Here is a 22441-nt window from a genome sequence, read left to right on the forward strand (position 1 = left end):
CGAGGTTCAAGTCCCACCGTTAGTCCGTTGGTCATATATGCCCTCGTGTTGCATTCTACAGGGGTTAATAACCCGAGGTTCAAGTCCCACCGTTAGTCCGTTGGTCATATATGCCCTCGTGTTGCATTCTACAGGGGTTAATAACCCCCCCCCTCTCGTGTTGCATTCTACAGGGGTTAATAACCCCCCCTCTCTCTCTCTCTCTTTCTCTCATATTGTTAACATATTTTTATATAGAAGAAGAGAGTAAAAAGTGCTTTGCACATGAAAGAGTAAGACTATGAGCATCAGGATTGGGGCTCCCGCGGTTCATGATGGCAACACATCGACGACGGTCGGGAGCCTTCATAGGCAAGAACACACACAGAGCGCAACGCAAGAGCAGCGGTTGGAATGTATAAGTTTGCCGGGAAGACGAATCTACTTGAGAGAAGTAGGTGGGCAGAGAGAATTGCGCATCGATCGGCTGGATGAGGAGGGCATCGGCTCTCTGCTGCGCGGCCGCCTGCTTCTTCCCGAAGGCAGGCGAGTCCATGCCCACATGATCAGCATTGGCCTGGAACAACACACCCTGCTAGCCAATCTCCTCATCCGCATGTATGTCAAATGTGGGGACATCAACAACGCCACATCACTTTTCAGCAAGTTGCACCAGCGTGATCTGATATCTTGGAATACCATGATGGGTGCATATGCTCAAGAAGACAAGGGAGTCGAAGCCCTTCAACTCCTTGGACAAATGAAGTCGGATTGCCTCGTGCCAGATAGAGTCACCTACCTTACCACCCTCAAAGCCTGTGCCAGCATGGCTTCTCTGATCGAGGGTGAAAAAATCCATGCCCGTGTCGTCAATAGTGGCTATGAGTCCAACCTTATGACAGCTACCGCCCTTGTGGATATGTATGGAAAATGTGGAGCTGTAGATCAAGCAAGAATTGCGTTCGATAAAATTCTTGAGCTTGATGTGGCTGCTTGGAACTCCATGATAGGAGCATACACCCAGAAAGGGCTCGTCCAAGATGCCCTCAGACTCTTCCTGCAAATGCGGGAGGAAGGGGTGAAACCAAACAGGATCACATTTATCAACACTTTGGGTGCATGCATCAGCCTTGAAAATCTCGTAGATGGTAAAGCAATCCATGAATGCATTGTTGATGAATTACTTGAGTCAGATGTGGTTGTGGGAAATGCCCTTGTGACCATGTACGGGAAGTGTGGGGACCTGGAGAATGCCCGCATAATGTTTGACAAAATTGAGCAGCGCACTGTAGTGTCTTGGACAGCCATGATTACTGAATGTTCCAGGCAAGGGTGCAACAGGGAAGCTTTGGAACTCTTTTATCAAATGCAGGAGGAAGGTATGAAGCCTGATAAGGTCACTTTTATCAGTGCTCTATCTGCTTGTGCAAGCCTTGAAGCCCTAGCCGAGGGCAAGGAGATCCATGCATTGGTTACGTATAAAGGATTTGAGTCTGATGTTCTGATAGGGACGCCCCTTGTCAACATGTATGGTAAGTGCAGTCTTCTGAAGGATGCACATGCCTCATTTAATAACATTTCTCAACACAATGTTGTATCCTGGAATGCGATAATTGCAGCATATTCTCAGCAAGGACTTGGCAACGAGGCACTTGAAGTTTTCAGACAAATGAAGCAGGAGGGAGTAAAGCCAGATAAGGTCACTTTCATCAGCACGCTTAGTGCATGTGCTTGTGTGGGAGCTTTAGATGAGGGTAAGATTATCCATAACAGCACAATTGATTATGGGTTGGAGTTGGATGTTGTTGTGGGAAATGCACTTGTCAACATGTATGGTAAGTGTGCAGCTCTGCATCTGGCTCAGTCTACATTTGACAGTATGCATAAACGTAATGTGATAACCTGGACAGCACTGATCACTGCTTATGCTCAACAAGGGCATGGCATTACAGCCCTCAACTTCTACAAGAAAATGCAGCAAGAAGGTGTGAAACCGAATGAGACTACATTTTTGAGCCTTCTTTCTGCATGCAGTCATGCCGGACTAGTAGATGAGGGTTGCTCCTACTTCGTCTCTATGAGCAACGAACATGGCATAGAACCAGGATATGAGCATTATGCAAGCATGATTGACCTTTTTGGACGGGCTGGGCTTTTAATTGAAGCAGAGGACTTTATCAGCAAAATGCCGTTCAAAGCTGATGCATGCATCTGGACTGCTTTGCTTGGTGCTTGTCGAATGCACGGTGATGTTGAACGAGCTAAACGAGCAGCAGAAAATGTTGTTCACTTAGAGGGACGTAATGCTGCACCTTATATTTTGCTGTTGAACATTTATGCTCTAGATGGAAGACATGATGATATACAAAAGATTAAACAAATGATGGCACAGAGAGGCATAGAAAGACAGGTAGGATGCAGCTTGATTGAAGTAGATAATAGGGTACATCGCTTCTTGGTGGGTGACAAAATACATCCAAAGATGCAGGAAATTTATAGAGAGCTGGCGATCTTGATTGAGCATATAAAAGAGAGAGGGTATGTGTTTAATACAAAGCTAATGCTGTATGATGTTGAGGAGGAGCTAAATGAAAGCTTGCTCTGCCATCATAGTGAGAAGCTGGCAATTGCATTTGGGTTAATTAGCACGTCTTGTGGTACCCCTCTTCATATCACCAAAAATCTTCGAATGTGCTCTGACTGCCATATTGCTGCTAAATATATATCTGAAGTTGTGGGCCGGGATCTTTATGTGAAGGATTCTAGTCAATTTCACTCATTCAAACAAGGGTTATGTTCTTGCGGAGACCATTGGTGAGGGCTTGTCCTTGTGATTCCTGTTCATCATTGAATGAAGTGCTGGTGCCTCAGTTTGCTATAGGTGATTTTAGCTGAGCTCTGGAGAAGTGAGAGAAACTTAGCTTGATGGATTCTATCTTCTCACAACACTTCTAACATGCGACCTTGGCTTTTTGATGAGGAAGGGGATTAGAAGCCATGGCATATACGTGCAAAAGGTAGGCAGGCAATCTGATAATTGATGGCCAGAGGTTTCTTAGCCAAGAAGGGTGTCTTAAGAATGGCTTATCCTTTAGATACTACGCCAATTTCCACAATGACATAACCCTTTGGTGTTCAGGCTGAATTCAACCTTTCAAGGTGGTAGTTGTCTAAAGGCTTACTAAGTGCTTGAACACCATTGCAGCATCATTGAGTATGAGAAGCAAGGAAACAGTTGTTTTCGTGGCTTCATTGATGGAGATACTGAGGATATTTTTGGCCAGTGACGAGTATGTATGGTTTAGAAGCTGTCTACAAGGAATGGCCACAATCCCATGTCCTTTCAGTTGAATATTCAAACCAAGGTTGAGATTAGCTCTACACTAAGTTCTACACTGCTGGAATGGTTTATGACAAACGAATTGTCCACATGACAGCAAAGAAACATCTCATCAGGGCCAATCAAGTGTGGTATCTTTTGATGGGTGGGGTTTTTTTTGGACAGTGATGAAAGAGAGGAGCACTCACCACGGAGGATCTCGTTGCTGCCAGGGATAGTGAAATCTGAAAAATGCCCGACCTTCGAGGATCTCCTTATGGCCAAGGAATGAGATGCTTTACCTTGAAGGATCTCCTTTTGGCCAGGGAACATGAAATCCAATGAGATCCACATCAAGGTAACACTGTCGTCATATTTTTTCTTTTATTATAAGTATGTGCTAATTTTACGCTGCTGTGCAGAAAGAGCTTAATGAGCACCTGGAGGATCAGCAAACTGGAATTGGCTCAAGCAAGCAATTCTCCAAGAAATAAGGCAGGAGATTCTCATGGAATCAAGATTTTTGTTGAGTCTGGGAAATAACCTGAACTTATTACTGGTAAATCTTTCTGCTGGATTAGTGGACCTGTGGAGTTCTTTTGAAGTCTTCGTCCAAGTTGTGGCCAGCTGGTTTTTATCAATACTTTCTATCCAAAATGGTGCAATTTGCGTGACCAGCTATTGTCCATGTGTGTTCTCTTGTTAGTTGTAGCCTTCATTGTGGCTGAATCTGCTCTTCGCCTTTGGCAAAGTGATACAAACTCAGTTCAATGGTTTATCTACGATAAGGAATTGTGTACTAACTTTATGTATGAACTTACACCTACTCTTGGGTGATGATGGCATGACACGCATGGATGGTTTGCCGTTGAGTATTTTTTTCAACACTCATTTCCTTGAGTTCCTGTTCTTGGTGTTCGCACATATGCTGATCACAGTGTGATGCAACAAGTGGATAGCTTCTATACGTGTTGATAAAACCGGCAAATTCTCAGGTACCAAGAATTGCAACCTAACAATGAGATCCATCATTGTGAAAAAACAGGGCACTATTATGTTTTCATGACATTGATTGATTATCGTATTGAGTTTTTTTCCCCTCCTATGCAAAGGCTTTTTACAGTGTTTCATTTTTATCATCATATCGTTGTACAGAAATGTTTGGCGCCATCTCTCCCTCTCTTGTACAAGACGGGAAAGGAATACTAGTCTTCTTCTTCTTCTTCTTCTTCTCTCTCTCTCTCTTAATATAACATTTCATTTCATTTCTCAACCTGAAGACCGTTGTCTTGGGTGATGAGGGATGTGTGTGTGTGTGTGTGTGTGTGGTTTGAGAGGGCTGAGGGGGAGGGTTCTTCCTGCGTTTTGCAAGCCTGTCCTCGATGGCTGATCTGCGTTTGCTTCTTTCAGAATCATCTACATTTTGTTTCCCTGACAGTCTGTTTCGCGAACAAAAAGCTTCTGCTGCTCTCCCTCCCTCTCCCTCTTTCTCTCGTATGGCACACGATAGGCCTTCTATCCACGAACGAGCGTCGCTCTCTGTGGAACCAGTTGTCACAAAATTCCTTACAGCTTCTATTTTTCTACTGTTCATGTGTGGCATGTGGAGCCTGACATGACATACATGTATGGTTGGTGTAGCCTGACATGGTGTGTCTGTTTGGCATATGGAGCTTGACATGACAATACATGTATGGCTGGTATAGCCTGACATAATAGTACATTTGTGGCTTGTGGGGCTTGACATGGTGTACATGTATGGCTCATGGAGATTGACATGATGTAATTCCTTGGGACTAGCTATCCTGGAGATCTTTTGTATTTATGTTCTAGGAAGGTTCCGGAAGGATCATGAGCCCTGGACATTTTATCGGATACAATTGAGCAGATGGGTGTTTCTTCCAGTCTAGTTGCACTCGTGTGTGCATGACTTTGATTTTACCTTTGGATGATTTGTCTTATTTGCTTGGACAATGCCTGAGATTTCTGCCTGCGTTGTCCATGGGGCCGGGAATGCATGGGCACCCTGTGGACGTGTATGTGCACAGGTGGTCTACATGTGTTTTGCAAGTGGTAAGTGTTAGCACATTCATCCCCAGTTTTTGCCCATTTTTGGTGTCCTTTTGATCTCTTTTGCATGGCTCTTGATTGTGGACTGGCCACCTCTATTTTACATATTTTTTTGGGATTTTTTCCAGCCCGTGTGGTTTTTTTCTAGTCGGCTAGTTCAGTCCTTAGTCGGCCAGCACTCCCCACCTATAAATAGGTGGGCTGGCCTCTCTGTCTAGTATCTTTCCTAGTCTATCTTTTGCTCCCTCACTTATGAGACTGCTTGTGTCTCTTGCTTGGGACTGTATTGCTTCAGTATATTTAGCATAGTTGCTTCATCTCTCTCTCTCTCTCTCTCTCTCTCTCTCTCTCTCTCTCGCACTCTCTATTCAGCACACTCTAGTGCTCTTTTGCTTTCGCTCTGTGCACTCTTTCATGGTATCATCACTCCCGGTTCAGCGATTCCATCTGCTACCCTAGATTTAGTCCTATTTACAGTCCCTTAACCTCTGTGTTTTTTCTCAGATTTGCAGTCCTCTGGTTGCTGCGTTTTCTGGACAGCTTCTGCTGGTTGTTCTCCTTTAGTTTGGCTTCATCGCTTGCAGCCAGAAGGTAACTTTTTCATCAGCGTTTCACTTCTACTTGGAGTTTGGATCTAGGCAGCCTATTTTTTCAGGATAGCAGCCCCTCTTTGGCTACGTTTTTCTCTCCGGTGGACATTCCCTTTTGCAGAGGGGGTATTGTGGTGATTCGGGCTTTGGTGGCACCCTTGATGCTTGTGGTGGACACTTCTTCTTCTGAGATTGTGCGTTTTTTTAAAATAGGAGAGCCAAAGCTACAGTCCTAGTTGATGCCTTTCCCTCTTGCACCCGCTTACAGCATATTCCCAAGCCCTGTGTGGCTGCCTTTTCTCTCTATATCAAATCTGCATTTTTTGCTTCCCTCTTTTGGTGGCCTCAAGGTTGGAGGTACAGTTGAAAGCTTTTGCGTTTTTTGCTATAGGAGGATTTTCGGGTGATGTCCAGCCTCATAGGGCTGCGTTTTGGTGGGAGGAAAGGACCTACATCAGCGTTTTTTGATTTGGACAGTTTTTTATCTTATGAGGTTTGGTTCTATTGGTTGGATCAATGATGATAGCTTCAGATTTGGCTCCCGTATCACTTTCTTGTTATTTCCTAGATGAGGCAGATAAGTTGGATGGTGGTAACTTTCAGTCATGGAAGTTGCAGGTTACTTCTATTCTCAGGGAGTATGGTTTGATGGAGTTTCTCTCATACAAGAATCGGTGCTTGCCTGACCTTGCCTCTACGGAGGATGTGTGTTGGTGGAGGAAGACTGACCGACAGATCTATGGCTTTCTCCTCTTGAATTGTTAGGATTCAGTGCTTCGACACTTCATCTATGCTCTTGATGATGCTTCTACTTTCTATGTGTGGCAGTTGCTTTGTGACTTGTATGGTGATGCCAGTGATCGGCAGATGGTTTCTACTTCTGGGTGCTATGCAACTAGTGATCTTGTGGATACTTCTTTTGGAGATGTTCCTGCAGCGAAGGATAGTGGGCTAGTTTTGCTCACTGCATCTGAGGAGTTTGTTTCTCCTGTTGCCTTGCCTTCAGTTTTTGTGCATACTTCTCCTTGCCAGGATGACATCTTTGGTAATGTTTTTAAGGAAGACAGTGGGCTATCCTTGCTCACAGCTTATGAGGGGGATTTGTCTCCTATTGCTTCGCCTCCGACACTTTCTTCGACAATGACCATGATGTGTTGCTGGTTCCTTTGCCTTCTATGGAGGAGCCTGCTTCTACGCTATGTGATGCTATTGAGGAGGCTACTACTACTTCAGTTACCACTATTGTGAATGTTCCTCTTTCCCTTACTTTGTGTGAGGATTTTGGATTGTGGTCAGGTGTGTTCGTGACCGTGCCTGGGGGGGGGGGGGGGGGGGGGGGGGCACAGTGGTACTTCCAAGGCGTAAAGGATTGGGATTTGGATTTGGTTGGGCTTGTGGAGTCCCGACATCAATTTTTAGAGGGGGCAATTGAGTTCTTACATCTCGCGATGCCGACCTTCGAGGAGGGTGCTATTGTACAACATTTGGCTACTCTTGGTACATAGTTGGAGCAGATGGACTCTTTCTTTTGAGGGTATTATCTTTTTGGAGCTACATGCTTCTAGGGATTTCTGTGGCACTGTGTTTACATTTGGGTTTGGCATCGATATTTGGAGCAGCACGACGTAGCCTACATGGTTATTTTCTTCTAGAGGAGCAGTGTACCTGTAAGCTTGTTCTGTTGCTTTTGTAGCTGAGTTGCTATGGAGAATGCTTGTGGAGCTTTCCTGGTATTTGTTGTTGTTGCATTCCTTTGTCTTTGACAGAGGACGACTTCTTCGGCTTCTCGGAGTATGTTCAACATCTGGTACTACTGAGAGGGGGTGTTAGCACATTCATCCCCAATTTCTGCACATTTCTGGTGTCCTTTTGGTCCCTTTTGCATGGCCCTTGATTGTGGGCTGGCCACCTCTATTTTACATATTTTTTTTTGGGATTTTTCCCAGCTCGTATAGTTTTTTCCCAGTCGGCTAGTTCAGTCCTCCAGTCGGCCAGATTTAGTAGCTCCAGTCGGCCAGCACTCCCCACCTATAAATAGGTGGGCTAGCCTCTCAGTCTAGTATCTTTCCTAGTCTATCTTTTGCTCCCTCACTTATGAGACTACTTGTGTCTCTTGCTTGGGATTGTATTGCTTCAGTATATTCAGCATAGTTGCTCCATATCTCTCTCTCTTGCACTCTCTATTCAACACACTCTAGTGCTCTTTTGCTTCCGCTCTGTGCACTCTTTCAGTAAGTGTTCCCAAAAACCCAATTTACAGCTTTATGTTTTTATATACTAATAAATATGAGTGCAGGTTCACACACACTTATAAGTGGCTGGACAACTTATAAGTTGTACACACTAGACGTGACTTATTTAATACATGTGGCAGCCATAAGGTGGGCACCGGGGACTTCATTTATACCCACTTCTAGTAGGCGCTTCCTTTCTGGACTAAAAAAGCACACGTATGAGCTATTTTTGGTGGGGAGTCCTTATTATTGGCATAAAACTCAGATTTGGAGGATGTGCTTGCTTTTTTGGGTGCATGGGAGCTGGTCAACCAGTTTTGCAACTGTGGATAGCCTTTTCTCACCATCCATCGTGACGGAAACCATCTAGGTGTATGGTAGAAGTTGATCAACTACTCCTGGGAGCCTTTCTTGCTGCTTTGCATGTTTACAGCTCTTAGAAAGCTGCTGGTCAGGGTACAAAAGAGAGGAGAAAGCTGGCTGATTTGAGGGAGAGTCATCTTTTGCTGATCGGAGTCCTCCTAGAATGTGTGCTGCTGCCAGTCGACCCCTTCTATGGCTTTTGAGAGCTGGTCGACTGTTGCTAATAGCCCTATAAGGCTGGTCGACTAGTTCTATGAGCCAGAAAGGAGGAAGATGAAGATGCATAGTTGTCCCGAGCTGATGTGGGAGTGCTATGGGCTGTCCATGGTTGTCCTACATATGCTTTATGTTGGGAATGCTCTCATGTACTCAAGATCATCAACAAATTTTGCTCGTGTTTTTGTTTTGTTTTCATATTGTACTGGAAGAGACGTGCTAGCTAGTGGAGAATCCTTGGGCACCCGTGAAGTTGTATTTGGAAGCAGACTCCTTTTTGGTAATCTAACCATAAAGGGGGGGGGGGGGTTGCCCATCTTTTGGTCCCTAGTGTGGTGTACTGAGCAGATTTGTCATCTTGTTTTATCTGGCATGCTTATGTGTATTTCGGTGTGTACATTTGTCCTTCTCCGTTTACATTGGTATCAGAGCATGGCTTAAGGAGTCATTATACGTGAGAAGGTTGGGATTCTAAGGTAGCCCTCGTCTTACTGTTGCGCCCCGAAAGAGGCTACTTTTGGTTTAAGCGGCAGTGAGCGTGTGGAAAGACTTCGTGGCCCTCCTGTTTGTATAGGGGCATTGTTGCATCGTTGCAGTCTATTCGGTCATACTTGGGGAACTGGTAGAGACAATTCTGAGGCATAGAAATTCTTTTCTTTCTGAAAATTTGGTAGATACATTACTTGCCGCATGCGGGAAGAGGATAGAGACAAGGATCATGTTGGGGCTTTGGTAGATAACGATCCACTGTTGTCTGCCAGGCTAAGGATCGACATGATATTGATGCCTTGAGATGAATGAGCTTGAAGAGCTCCGTGCTTTGCAAAGAGATCCTGATGTACAAAGAGTCATTGAATCAAAGTCTCATGTCAAGGTTGATGTGGTTAATTTTGACGCAATTGTCCAATAGATGGGAATTGACAAACCTCGAGAGTTGGCTATTGCTTATTTAAAAAGCCGTGGGCGATGTTGTTTCCGATGATGAGGGCAAGTGATAATCTATGATAGTCCATATAGCATCATTTCCATGTGTCAATTTCGGCAAATCCATAATGAAATCCATAGCAATGCTTTCCCATGGTTCCTACGGAATGGGTAAGGGCTGAAGCAAACCAGGTGTCTTGTGTCTGTCAAACTTGACTTTCTGACACACTATGCACTCTCGCACATAAGCTTCAATATCCATGCGTAGAACTGGCCAAAAGAAACATCTTTTCAAAGCCTGTGTAGTAGCCAGAATACCACGATAACCAACATATGGTGGAGCATGACACTCTTCCATAACCTTTTGGCGTAATTCACGCACTACACAAATACGGTTCTGCATCATCAAAAACCCATCTCTAATCGAATAAGATGGGGCAGCAGTACCATTATTCAAATCAGCCCAAATAAGCTGAAAATATGTCTAAAAGCATACATATCTCGCATCCCTGACAAGTCCTAATGATAGGTGGTAGTTACAGCATGCACTTGAGGCCTGCATGACAAAGCATCCGCCACTAAATTCTTTTTGCCCGGGGTATGCAAAATCTGAAAATGTAACATGGACAAGAAGTTTGCCCACCTTCGATGCTTTTCCGAGAGTTTAGGTTGTGTAAGAAAGTGCTGTAAGCTCTGGTGATTTGTTTTTACCATAAATTTAGCCCCCAAAAGATAATTCTTTCATGTTTGAAGGACGTGAATAACGGCCAACTCTTTCTCATAAACCTGCAAATACAATTTTGCATGTTATAGGCAACGACTTTCAAAAGCCATTGCATGTTCCTCTTGGTTCAAAACAACCCCCAAACAATTTCCACATGCATCACACTTGACCACAAAAGGTCTATGCAAATCTGGAATAATAAGAACTGGCCCTGATATGATGGCATCCTTCAACTTCCGAAAAGTTATCTTTTTGGGTTCTGACCAATGAAATGCTACTTTCTTCTTCATTAGATCATGTAACAGCGAAGGTAAGAAAGCAAAGTGTCGAATAAATCAACGATAATAAGAGCATAAACCAATAAAGCTCCTAACTTGATGCACATTCTACAATTCTAGCCAATCCTTGATGTTTGCGGGATCCATGCGTACTCCATCTTTGGAGACAATATGCTCTAAATAGTGAATTTCTGACAAGAAGAATTCACTCTTCTTCCCATTGATGAAAAGTTTGTTTCCTTAGCTCTTGGCAAGATGCTATTTATGCTTAGCCTCACTCTTTGAAAAAATGATAATATCATCAAAGAAAGTTCCTGTAAACTTGCGGTGAGGTCTAAAAATTATGTCCATCATTCTATTGAAAATGGCGAGAGAATTTGTAAGTCCAAATGGCACAACCAAATACTCATATAGTCCAAATGATGTTCGAAAAGCCGTTTTGTGTACATCTTGAGGTACCAATCAAATATGATGGTAACCACTCTTAAGATTAATGCAACTAAAACAAGAAGCTCCCTCAAGTTTACAAGAATATCATCGATTCGAGAAATCGAAAACCTATTCTTGATAGTAATCTTATTAAGGGTCCTATAAAATCAACACACCTTTTGTATGTCCCATCCTTTTTTATGCACAAGTAAAACTTGAGAACATTAAGGTGAAGAACTTGGCCTTATCAACCCCTTCTCAAGCAAATCATTCACTTGAGTCATGATTTCCTCCTGTTGGGCAACACTCACCCTATAAGGACGTCGGTTAGGAGGAGAGCTCCCAGGGATTATGTCAATACAATAATCCTCTAGCCTCTCTAGGGATAACTGTCCTGGTAGTGAATCAGCAAAATAATCAACATATTCACTTAAGAAATCAATCTTATCTTGATCTACGAGAGTTACAGCATCATGCTCAATATTATCACGTACAAATACCAAGTAAGAATAAGCTAATTTCTTTATTGCCTTTGAAATAGATATATGGCTTACAACGGCTATAGTACTCCTAGTAGTATCTGCATCAATACAAACTTCTCTACCCCTATGAGTAAACATAACTTTCTTTTCTTTGTGCAAAATCTTGGGATCCAAACAATAATGCCAAGGCATCCCAAGTATCACATCACATCCCATAAGTGGTGCCACGAGGAAGTCTTCATGATCCAAATATCCCTGTATCTATATGCGAAGCTTCCCAATGATGGGAGTGACCTTAACTTCCTTGCCCTCAAAGGCAGCATCTGCATGAAAGTCCATGCCCAATTCCTCGGGCTTTAACCCAAGAGCAGCAGCCATCTGTATGGATATGAAGTTATCTGTTGAGGCATTATCAAAAAGAAATAAAGTTGTTTGGTCCTTTAACTTGCCCCAAGCTTTGCATAAGATCCTGCTCTTTGGTTCATGTGCAGTGTTACCTTGAACATCGAATATAACATTCACACTCGGTTTGGCATCATGCTCTTTTTGAGATTCTAGGGACATTGAGCTTTCATGTGATCTTTGCTCCCACATGTGAAGCACTTCCCCTCTCTCATGCAATAAAAAATATGATGTCTAGACAGCTTAGGATCATCCTTTTTACCCCCCGACTTCTTTTTTGAGTCCCCTTTTGTATCCTTGGACTCATTAGGCATAAACTTAGGTGGTTGTCCACCCTTTTTCTACTCATTTCTAGCTTTGAATTTTCCCTTGTATGAGCTGAATTGTCTTTTTGAAGCTCCCTTACCATGCAACTCCTCAGAAATAGTGGCCGAGTATATGAGCTCCTGTAAGGTGTTGTGGGGATACACGGCAAGGCTCTTCTGAATGATTCTTTGTAGCCTTGACTCAAACTTTCTTTTCTTCTCGTCCTCACTAATCATCATGAAAGGTGCAACCTTGAGAAGAATCCGCCAAAACTTTGAGACATAAGAGGAAACGGATTCACCTTCATCCTGTGTTAGCCAATCCCATTCCTTATGTACATCCTTTTCGAAATGAGGAGGAAGGAATTGATCATAGAATTGCTCTTTGAAAGCACTCCATGTATGAGCAGTCGTTCTGTCCAAAAGCTTTGCCATCCACCAATCAATTGCAGTCTCTTTAAGATGCATACCCACATGCCTGAGCATAGATTTCTCGATAAATTCCTCAGTGTGCAAAAGACTTTCAAATTGCCTTATGAAAGTGCCTTGGTAGTATCCAACTTTCCATTATAGCTCTTGAATTTGATGTCCTTGTTCCCCGACTTGAACTCTTTGGTCTTCTTGCTATGATGAGCATCCCGATGCTCTAATACATCATCCTCCTCGTCATGTCTACGATGGCGACAATGCCCAGATCTAGGGCTGATTTCCCATGTAACACCTTCCACTCTGGAGGATGGAACTCTAGGAGCAGGAACATATCTAGAAGGTGGAGACACCACCGACAATGCATGAAGATCTTCTGCATCTCTCAAATGGACTGAAAACCCCTCATCATCCCCTCGAGCTGCATGTCATTGTACATCATCTCCTCGGGTTGCATGCCCCCTCGTATTTGTTGCATGGGCTGCAAGCCCCGTCAAAACACTTGCTCGGGCTGCATGCCCACTTACATCACTTGCTCGGGCTGCATACCCTCACATCATTGGTGCGGGCTACATGCCCTCTCACATCACTAGTGCGGGCTGTATGCCCTCTCACAACATCATCGGAGTTCCCTTCACGAGATAGCCTACAAGGTTGCCGTGTGAAGATAGCAAACAGGCACATTTTATTCTTGTGAGGAAAACAATCAAGCCATAACACATGGCCAAAAGTTATTTTTGGCTCGATTTTCAAACATCATGGCATGCTCAAGTCTATTGTGGGAGATAGAGATCCTCGGACTACCAGTTTATTTTGGTGGGCATTGTTTGATAACATGGGCACAAAGCTGAGTTTTTCATCTGCCTACCATCCCCAAACAGATGGTCAGTGTGAAATTGCAAATTCAGCTGTACTTGACTTGCTCAAGTGTTATGTATCGGAGCAGAAGTGAAATTGGAAAAAGTATTTGCCATTGGTTGTGTTTGCATACAATAACACGGTGTATTCTTCAACAAATAAGGTTCCGTTTGAGATAGTCTATGGCAAGGTGGTGCTTCCACCTATCTTACAAACAAAAGACGAAATCTTTGCAGCATATGAGTATGTCCAGGATTTGGATACTACATTTGCACACGTTCGGACAGCCATAGAAAGATCTCAAGCTAAGCAAAAAAAGGCAGCTGACAAACACAGGCGAGAGGTTGTTTTCAAGGAAAGTGATTGGGCATTACTTAAGTTTGAGAAAGCACATCTTCGGAAGCAAGCCAGATAAAGAAGGTCGGTTTCCCAAACTTTCAAACACGTATTACGGGCCATTCAATCTTGCAAAAGATAAATGAAGTGGCTTATAAATTGGTATTGCCCCCGATCACTGGAAAATACACAATGCCGTTCATGTCAGTTTGCTATGGCCTTATGTGGGACCACCTCCTATGGAACCAGTTTGCTACGGCCTTATGGGAGACCCACCGCTCGCCATGACATATATGTATGGTTGGTGTAGCCTGGTGTGTCTTTGTGGCATATGGAGCCTGACATGATAGTACATGTATGGCTGGTGTGGCATGATATGATAGTACGTGTGGCTTGTGGGGCGGCCTGACATGGTGTACATGTATGGCTCATGGAGCCTGACATGATGTAATTCCCTGCTGGGACTAGCTATCTTGGAGATCTTTTGTATTTATGTTTTGGAAAGGTTCCGAAAGGATCATGAGCCCTGGACATTTTATTGGATACAACCGAGCGGATGGGTGTTTCTTCCAGTCTAGCTGCACATGTGTGTGCATGACTTTGATTTTACCTTTGGATGACTTGTCTTGTTTGCCTAGACAATGCCTGAGATTTCTGCCTGCGTTGTCCATGGGGCCGGAGACGCATGGGCACCCTGTGGGGACGTGTATGTGCGCACCTATTTGGGACTGACAGGTGGTCTACATACATTTTGCAGGTGGTAAGTGTCCCCAAAAACCCAATTTGCAACTTTACGTTTTCACATACTAATAAATATGGGTGCAAGTTCACACACTTATAAGTGGCCGGACAACTTATAAGTTGTACACACTGGACGGGACTTATTTAATACATGTGGCAGCCATAAGGTGGGCATCGGACTACCCAGTTCTAGTAGACGCCCCCTTTCTGGACCCAAAAAGCACACGTTTGAGCTCCTTCCGGCGAGCGGGGATCCCTTATTACTGGCAGAAAACTCGGATTTGGAGGATGCGCCTGCTTTTCTGGGTGCATGGGAGCTGGTTGACTAGTTTTGCAGCTGTGGGCAGCCTTTTCTCGCCATCCATCGTCGCGATGAAAACCATCCAGGTGTATGGTAGAAGTTGGTCCACTACTCGTGGGAGCCTTTCTTGCTGCTTCACCATCCCCATCGACGGAAACCATCCAGGTGTATGGTAGAAGTTGGCCGACTACTCCTAGGAGCCTTTCTTGTACTGCTGGCTGCCTCTTTAGCTCTTAAAAAGCTGTTGGTCAGGGCACAAAAGGGAGGAGAAAGCTGGCCGATTTGAGGGAGAGCCATCTTTTGTTGATCGAAGTCCTCCTGGCATGTGTGCTGCTGCCAGTCGACCCCTTCTGTAGCTTCTAAGAGCTGGTCGACTGTTGCTAACAGCTCTATAAGGCTGGTCGACTAGTTTTATGAGCCAGATAGGAGGAAGATGAAGATGCAGAGTTGTCACGCGCTAATGTGGAAGTGCTATGGGCTGTCCATAGTTGTCCTACAAATACTTTATGCTCTCTTGTACTGAGGATCATCAACAAATTATGCTTGTGTTTTTGTTTTGTTTTCATATTGTACTGGAAACGATAGGTGCTAGCCAGTGGAGAATCCTTGGGCACCCGTGAAGTTGTATTGGAAGCAAACTCCTTTTTGGTAGTCTAACCATAGGGGGGGTCAACCCATCTTCTGGCCCCTAGTGTGGTGTATTGAGTAGATTTGTCATCTTGTTTTATCTGGCATGCTTATGTGTATTTTTAGATTTCATGATTGATAAGATTTTCCGTGTATAGTTGCCCTTTCATTTACACCAGCGTTCGATCGCTTGGAATTGTTGACTTGCTTTTGTAGGTGGGGGCGGCCAAGGTAAGGGAAATCGAAAGCTGGAGCACCAGAGGCTGGCCACGTGTGCTGTTGAGGGAGTGGGCCACTTAGGCGCATTTACTTGGTTGAATAGAGAATAAATAAACATGCATTATGTTGAGTTTTCAAAAGAAGAAGAAGAATGTTGAGTTTCCAAAGAAGAAGAAGAAGAAGAAGAAGAAGAAGAAGAAGAAAGAACACGTGTTCCATAAGTACTTTTAAAATCTTTCCAAAGGTTTTGTGCACTTCTTTTTGCTATAAAATCTATAAAAATTTACCATTTTACCAAATATGCATAGTTGTCACAAAACAGTGTTTAGAGCGGTGCCTTGCGTTGCAGCTTAGAAGTCTTAGGAAAAAGTATATGTCTTCGGCTACAATACATACTTCCTTAAGTGTGGATGAAAACAATCATTTTTCATAAGTCTAGTAGCAACTAACCGATGAAGAAAGAGTTTGGCAAAGTCAAGTTTTTAATGACATTTGTTCCCCCCCTCTAAATCATCTTGGCCTTGTAATGCATGCGTGGCGCGCGCGCACGCTCTCTCTCTCTCTCTCTCTCTCTCCATGCTGGCTTTATAGGTACGAGAAAAGCAAGGGGTATCTCTCTCTCTCTCTCTCTCTCATAGGCCTGCAATTTCATGCCCAGTTTAACTGTTTTTTTAAAGTAAGGTTTTTAACTGTTTCATTACTGCATCTTGGAGGTAACTTTCAAGATTTTAAATCCATATGATTTTTTTCATGTTAAATAAAAAACTCCTATGGAATCACATTTAAAGAACTCATAAAAAATCTTTAGTTGTAGAGCCATTTAACACCCCCTTCCACGAAAAAGAGCCATCCAAGAAATCCACTCTTTAAATAAATTGAAATGATTTTGAAAGGGTAATTTTATATAAGGTTGAGGTTATTCAACCTTATATAAAATTATAACCATTATAACTTGGCACTCATAAATAGACAAGATTTAAACACAACCCCTCAATTTTGAGTTGGGGCCACGAAAAAAATGGTCGTTGTTGATGAAAATGGTGTATCATGAATTACACCTAGTCACTAATCTTTTGTAAGTTCTATGCACTCCTTTGGGTACTACTTATATCCTAGGACGTCAATAATAGAGGGGCCCATGTTATCCAAGTCACAATAGTAACACAACTCTTCCATTCTTTGGATTTGCACTGGGGCTGGTTTATGAGGAGCCTATCTCCTTCCCTTTTGATTGGCTAAATGTCCAACATCTTTCTCAACCCAAGCACATTGTACTATTTTATAGAATATATAAAAAATTATCGCATTCACTTATCATAAGTTCCATAACAAAATTGAGAACAATTGTTCAAGAAATTCAAAAGAAAATTTATTGCATTCACATATCATAAGGTCAATAAAATTGAGAATAGTTGCGAGAAATTCAAAAGAAAATATGTAAAGACTTGAGCCTTTGTATAAGGGTATACTTAAGACGTGCAATAAAAGAAGCTCAATAAAAATATCAGATAAAAGAGAATTGAATATATAAAAAAATATTCTTATGAGCATAATTAATATCATCCACTCACTAATTTTTATTGATTTGTATTTGTGTTTCCAAAAATTGCCACTTAAGTATTGTAAACTAGAAGCTCATGCACTATTGTGCAAGTGGTATGCACAATTGTACATACTACTTGAAAGTCCCTATATGTCAAGTGGTGTTTGAAAAACTCCTTATTTGTGAAATATTGCATCTTAAATGCATTCCTTTAATAAAATTGAAGGCAATAAAACTACCTTTTTGTGGATAAAACACACACACACACACACACACACACACACACACACACACACACACACACACACACGTACGCACGCACGCACGCATGTACACACGCACGCACACACACACACATTCACTCTTTTAATTGAAAACCTTTTTTATATAGTTGTGGATAAAACTTATACATATTTTCACTCTTGTAATTGAAAACCCTTTATGTATGTGAACATAGTTGTAAGTCCATGAAAACAAGGACCCTCTTCTCTTGAAAATTTGCGCTATCTTATAAATTTCTCGTTGAAACCGTTATGTATGTAGCTTCAATCGTTATTGGAGATACTATCCTTAGAGCTCAATCTTTCTTGGAGATACCATCCTTAGAGCTCAAGTATACTTCAAGCCCACAAATTTCCATACATTTGGTATCACCTTCTACAACATGGCTCATCTCGATGCGTGTAAGTATTCTTACACGTGAAAATATATTTCATGCTAGTGCCACAAATCCAAAATCCAACCTTAGATACTACCCAATTAAAAAGCCATCTCATACATACATATTTCAAGGGCTATACCTCAAATTCCATCCTTTTGGATTAATAAAAAATAAATGATAATATTATGGTTTCCTTTTTAGTGTCATTTCTATGTCTACCACTAAATCAATTCAAATGATCCAAACTATGCCGAATGTCATAAGAACAATAAGGTGAGACCACACTTTTTAACAAATTACAATGTTAAAAATACGAGATGGAATGAAATTATTGGTTTTCGGATTTAGAGCTTCTTGGAAGGAACGGTAGCGAATTTGTGAATGTACGACATATCCATCCTAGGATTTCCGTTCTCCTTCTCAACTCTACTACAAGCAACACAATTTGGCTGGCATAACGGTTGTCCTAAAACACATTTTATTCCCCATTGCCATATACTTCTTGTCATGTTGGTGACCCTCTAACTCAGACTTGAAGCAACTGGAGAAACTATGCAAAAATTTTCTATGGTTTGAAAATGTAAAAGAAGCCAAATTCCCTAAAGTTGCTTGGAATGTATGCACACAACTAAGAAATCAGGGGGGTTTGGGTCTTCCAAAGATCACAGACATTGCTGACCGCATGGCAGCCAAATGGATTGTTCAAAGCCTTACTATGCCACGATTGGGCAATTCTATTGCGCTGTAATTTGGACCAATTTAGTCTTGCAGAGTTCCCTAGGTGGAAAAAACTGCCTATGATGACACTCTTTTTTAACCCAATTACCATCAAACCGCACACTGGTTAAATCTGTATGGCAAGCATGGAACATATGCAAACCAAAAATCGTACTACACATAAGCACAAGGAAACATGCCCATATTTTACACGTTGATTCCATCTCGTTCTCCTCAGCGTTATCTGATGATATTTTTGCAAAACAATACAAACATGCCTTTAAGCTTCACAAAAAGGCATTCAAATCTAGGAAGATATTTGGAACATATCTAAATGCAGGTGGCTTATAGAATAAGAGATAAAAACTCTCTTCAGATTATCACAAGAAGACACTCTCCTAATTCAAAGTAGAATGCAATGATAGAAAGGCTCAGATCCAACTCAGGGGTCCCTTTACCCACAAAGCTTTTGCATGACAGTCCAAATGCAACCTCTTGCCAAGTCCGCCTCTTCCTCCTAGAGGCCCACCTCTGCATTGCAAGCTGAATAAAAGATGGAGCACCCTTTGGGAGGACAGGAAACAATGGGGATTCAAATTCAAAAATATGTGGTCACCCTTCATTTCGTCAAAAAAATCTTGCATGCTATAGCTAGTTGCTCACAAAGCCCTTTGGACTAACTCAAGAGCCCAATGCTTTGGTTACAGAAATGGAATATGCCCAAGATGTCGTAATGCACCGAAAACAATTGAGCATCTATTTTTAGGTTGTTCCCATAACATAGAAGTGTTTAACTTTCTGAACCTGTGTAAGCCATGTACAGAGCTGGAACCTGACATGGCAAGAAATCCTCTTCTTGGACAACAAATCAAATGCTTTGCTGTTCTCTGGAATGTCATTCATGTGCTGAATATCTATGGGCTATTTGGATTAATAGGAATACCTGTTTGTTTAAGAATGCACAGATTAATTTGATGGACAGACTAAGATCTGAACTGCATGGGCAAATGAAGATGTTGCATAGAGCTAGCTTGAAGGCGTGTGAAGCGCAGTATACAAAAAATTGCAACAGAAGAGACTCTGTAGATAACCAAGGCTAAAGAGGAATTCCAAGAGAAAATTAGGAAAATTCAGTATGAAAGGAAATTTCAGGATGGCTTAGTGGCCGATGAAGAAGTAGAACTCTTCAACCTTACAAAAATAAGGAATGTTCTAGCTTAATTTGGAGTTAAGCTTCTTCAAAAAAGCTTTTGATGTACTCCCAAACTAGACCTTAGGGTTTGATTTTGTCTTCTCTTTTTTTTGCTAATATAATTACAATCTTTTAAAAAAAGAAAAGAAAAGAAATCATTGGTTTTCTTTTTTGATGCTTTTGGTTGTTCCAAAGATATGTTGAACTAATATTCAAGCCCTAGAGACGACAAATATGCATATTTAAATTCAATGGTTGATAATGCTTCATGCCTTTTTTGACCTACCTTGAAAAAGAAGGCTATAGTGGGAATTCCAAATTTCCATCTTGAAAATAAAAATTATATAAGAAGATATAGACCCTATTCATGGCTTATCTAGGCTCTCTTGTTCCTCCCCCCCCCGGCAGCCCCCCAAAAAAAACAAACAAACAAACAAAAAACCTCTCTTACATGTGCATTTTCACAATAAGGTAGGCCTTCTTAAGAGATTTTTCTCCTTTTAGTATTCATAACAAAAGTGTAAATTTATTGCCATGCACAAGTTTTTTAGATTTTCTTTGCCATATTTTTGATTGGTAGAAAGATTAAGCATTTTCATAATAGTATATGAAGGGTTTGTACTTCTTGTAATATATGATAGCCAAAGCAAGGTCTGAGACATTGCTGGTGGCATTCCTATTAAGATAGATAGAGCACAAGAACTATTTAAAGAAGTGAGATCATATTTTTTGAACACTTGAACACCACTGAAAGCATTATGATTGCTTCATTAGATTCCATTTTCATGTGCTATCAAGGATTTAAAGTGCTTAACACCAAGCTTACACATAGGCAAGCTTGAATATGGTTTTAAGGGTATAAATTCTTTAACCTACTCTTGGAGTATGCATACGGATCTCGACTTAAGAGATTTTGACTGAAAATTTATATATTTTTATAAAGTTTTACTAAGAAAGAATGATTCTTTTAGAAGATTTGTAAACGATTAGCCTAATATCATTTCTTCTCTCATAAGGCATCATTTAGCCTTGAATCTTCCCTTCCGATAAGTAAAGGCTATTCCCCTTGCACATTAACTCCTTTTATATACACTACACAAAATTTCTTCTCATATTCATCGTTTTCTATTTCACGTGCATTCTCTCGTCATTGCTTTCGAAATAACACCCTCAAACTAATGTTCGTCACCTTTCGTTCTATCTAGTACGCTCTTACTTTTGGAGACAATTTGTAGTGTTCTTGATCATAGCAACCATACTTCTTGAGGAGAATATATAGATTCAATCTATATACGTAGTGTCCATGGGTGTCTGCGAATGTTGATGCGACTTGAAACAAGACGAAAGTCGTAAAGAGGGGGACCTTACAGGTAAGGCCAACCTGGATTTTGTAGGTAGATAGGTGTGTGTGTTGGGGGGGGGGGGGGGGGGGGGGGAGGGGTAATTAGTGTGGTAGATTGAGAATTCGTTATGTGCACTCCCAATTTCCTTCCTTACTGAACTTCCTTGATGGTTCTCCCTTTTGCATCTTTACCTCGTGCTTGAAAGAGGCAGAGACATTGCTAGAAGTAGCTCTTATGTTTTGGGGCGCTCTACATATTCGATTCTGTGTGTCTACTTCATATATCTTGATCCTTATATGGGTGATTCTTCATCCCCACCCCACCCGCCAATTTTCTTTTCCAAGGAAGAAGAGCATTGTAAAATCTTGGCAGCAAGCTTTAACATGGGTCAATGCCTTTCTCCTTTAAGTGCACAAAATGGAACTTCACTCAGGAACTACTCTCCTAGTGTGGCTCTTTATATAAAAGTTGCACCTCCATTTTGTGGATCCGAATTTCACCATAATAGGTTTTTCCATAGTCCATAGCTAATCCTTATCGTGAGGCATAATAATAATGAGTAGGCCAGAACTCGGAATAACCCCAACTCCCTAAAATCTATCCAATTTATGCTCCACTAACACGAGTCTTGATTGCAAAGGAGTTGATTTTGGGGGAAATTTGTAAATACCCATTTGCAAAAGAGTATCTCCTCACCATGCCTGAATTTTGGAGGCTAGAAGGGGGTTGATTTTTCAAAATAAATATTACCCTTTCAAAAAGAAAGGTACAATTTTGACGGCTATAATATAAGACCCTTTCAAGGGGGGTTGATTTTTCAAAAGAAACCTTACCTTTCAAAACAAGGTACATTTTGGGGTTGCTTATCCGCCCGCCTTGTAGTATGTAGTATGTAGTATTATTATTATTAAACAATATAACTAGGAGGTGCCATATGTAGGATCAACACGAAGCAATGCGCATGTCGAGGAGGACTCCCAAACGACAGGGCAGCAACAGTCACGTTGAAAACCATTTTTAACCTTGAAAATAAAAAAAGAAACGTTTCCTCCTACCCAGCTATCCGAAGCAACTATGTTTCGACACAGACGTCTCGTCAATGGTTAAGGTTGCAAACCACCATTGAAGCTTTTGTTAATGCGGGAGGATCGGATTGGAAGTG

At 41.9% G+C, this 22441-nt stretch overlaps 1 pseudogene across 1 annotated transcript; it reads left to right on the forward strand.

Annotated features, from left to right (window-relative positions):
* Positions 1–225: 225 nt before the first annotated feature.
* Positions 226–4400, forward strand: LOC147616275 (pentatricopeptide repeat-containing protein At3g26782, mitochondrial pseudogene; annotated as a pseudogene). The gene is made up of 2 exons (XR_015262462.1): positions 226–3656; positions 3721–4400. The product of XR_015262462.1 is annotated as a pentatricopeptide repeat-containing protein At3g26782, mitochondrial pseudogene (transcript).
* The last annotated feature ends 18041 nt before the right edge of the window (positions 4401–22441 follow it).

The sequence above is a fragment of the Cibotium barometz genome, chromosome 38 (genome assembly GCF_041138505.1).
Source record: "Cibotium barometz isolate CiBa-2024 chromosome 38, ASM4113850v1, whole genome shotgun sequence".
NCBI lineage: Eukaryota > Viridiplantae > Streptophyta > Polypodiopsida > Cyatheales > Cibotiaceae > Cibotium > Cibotium barometz.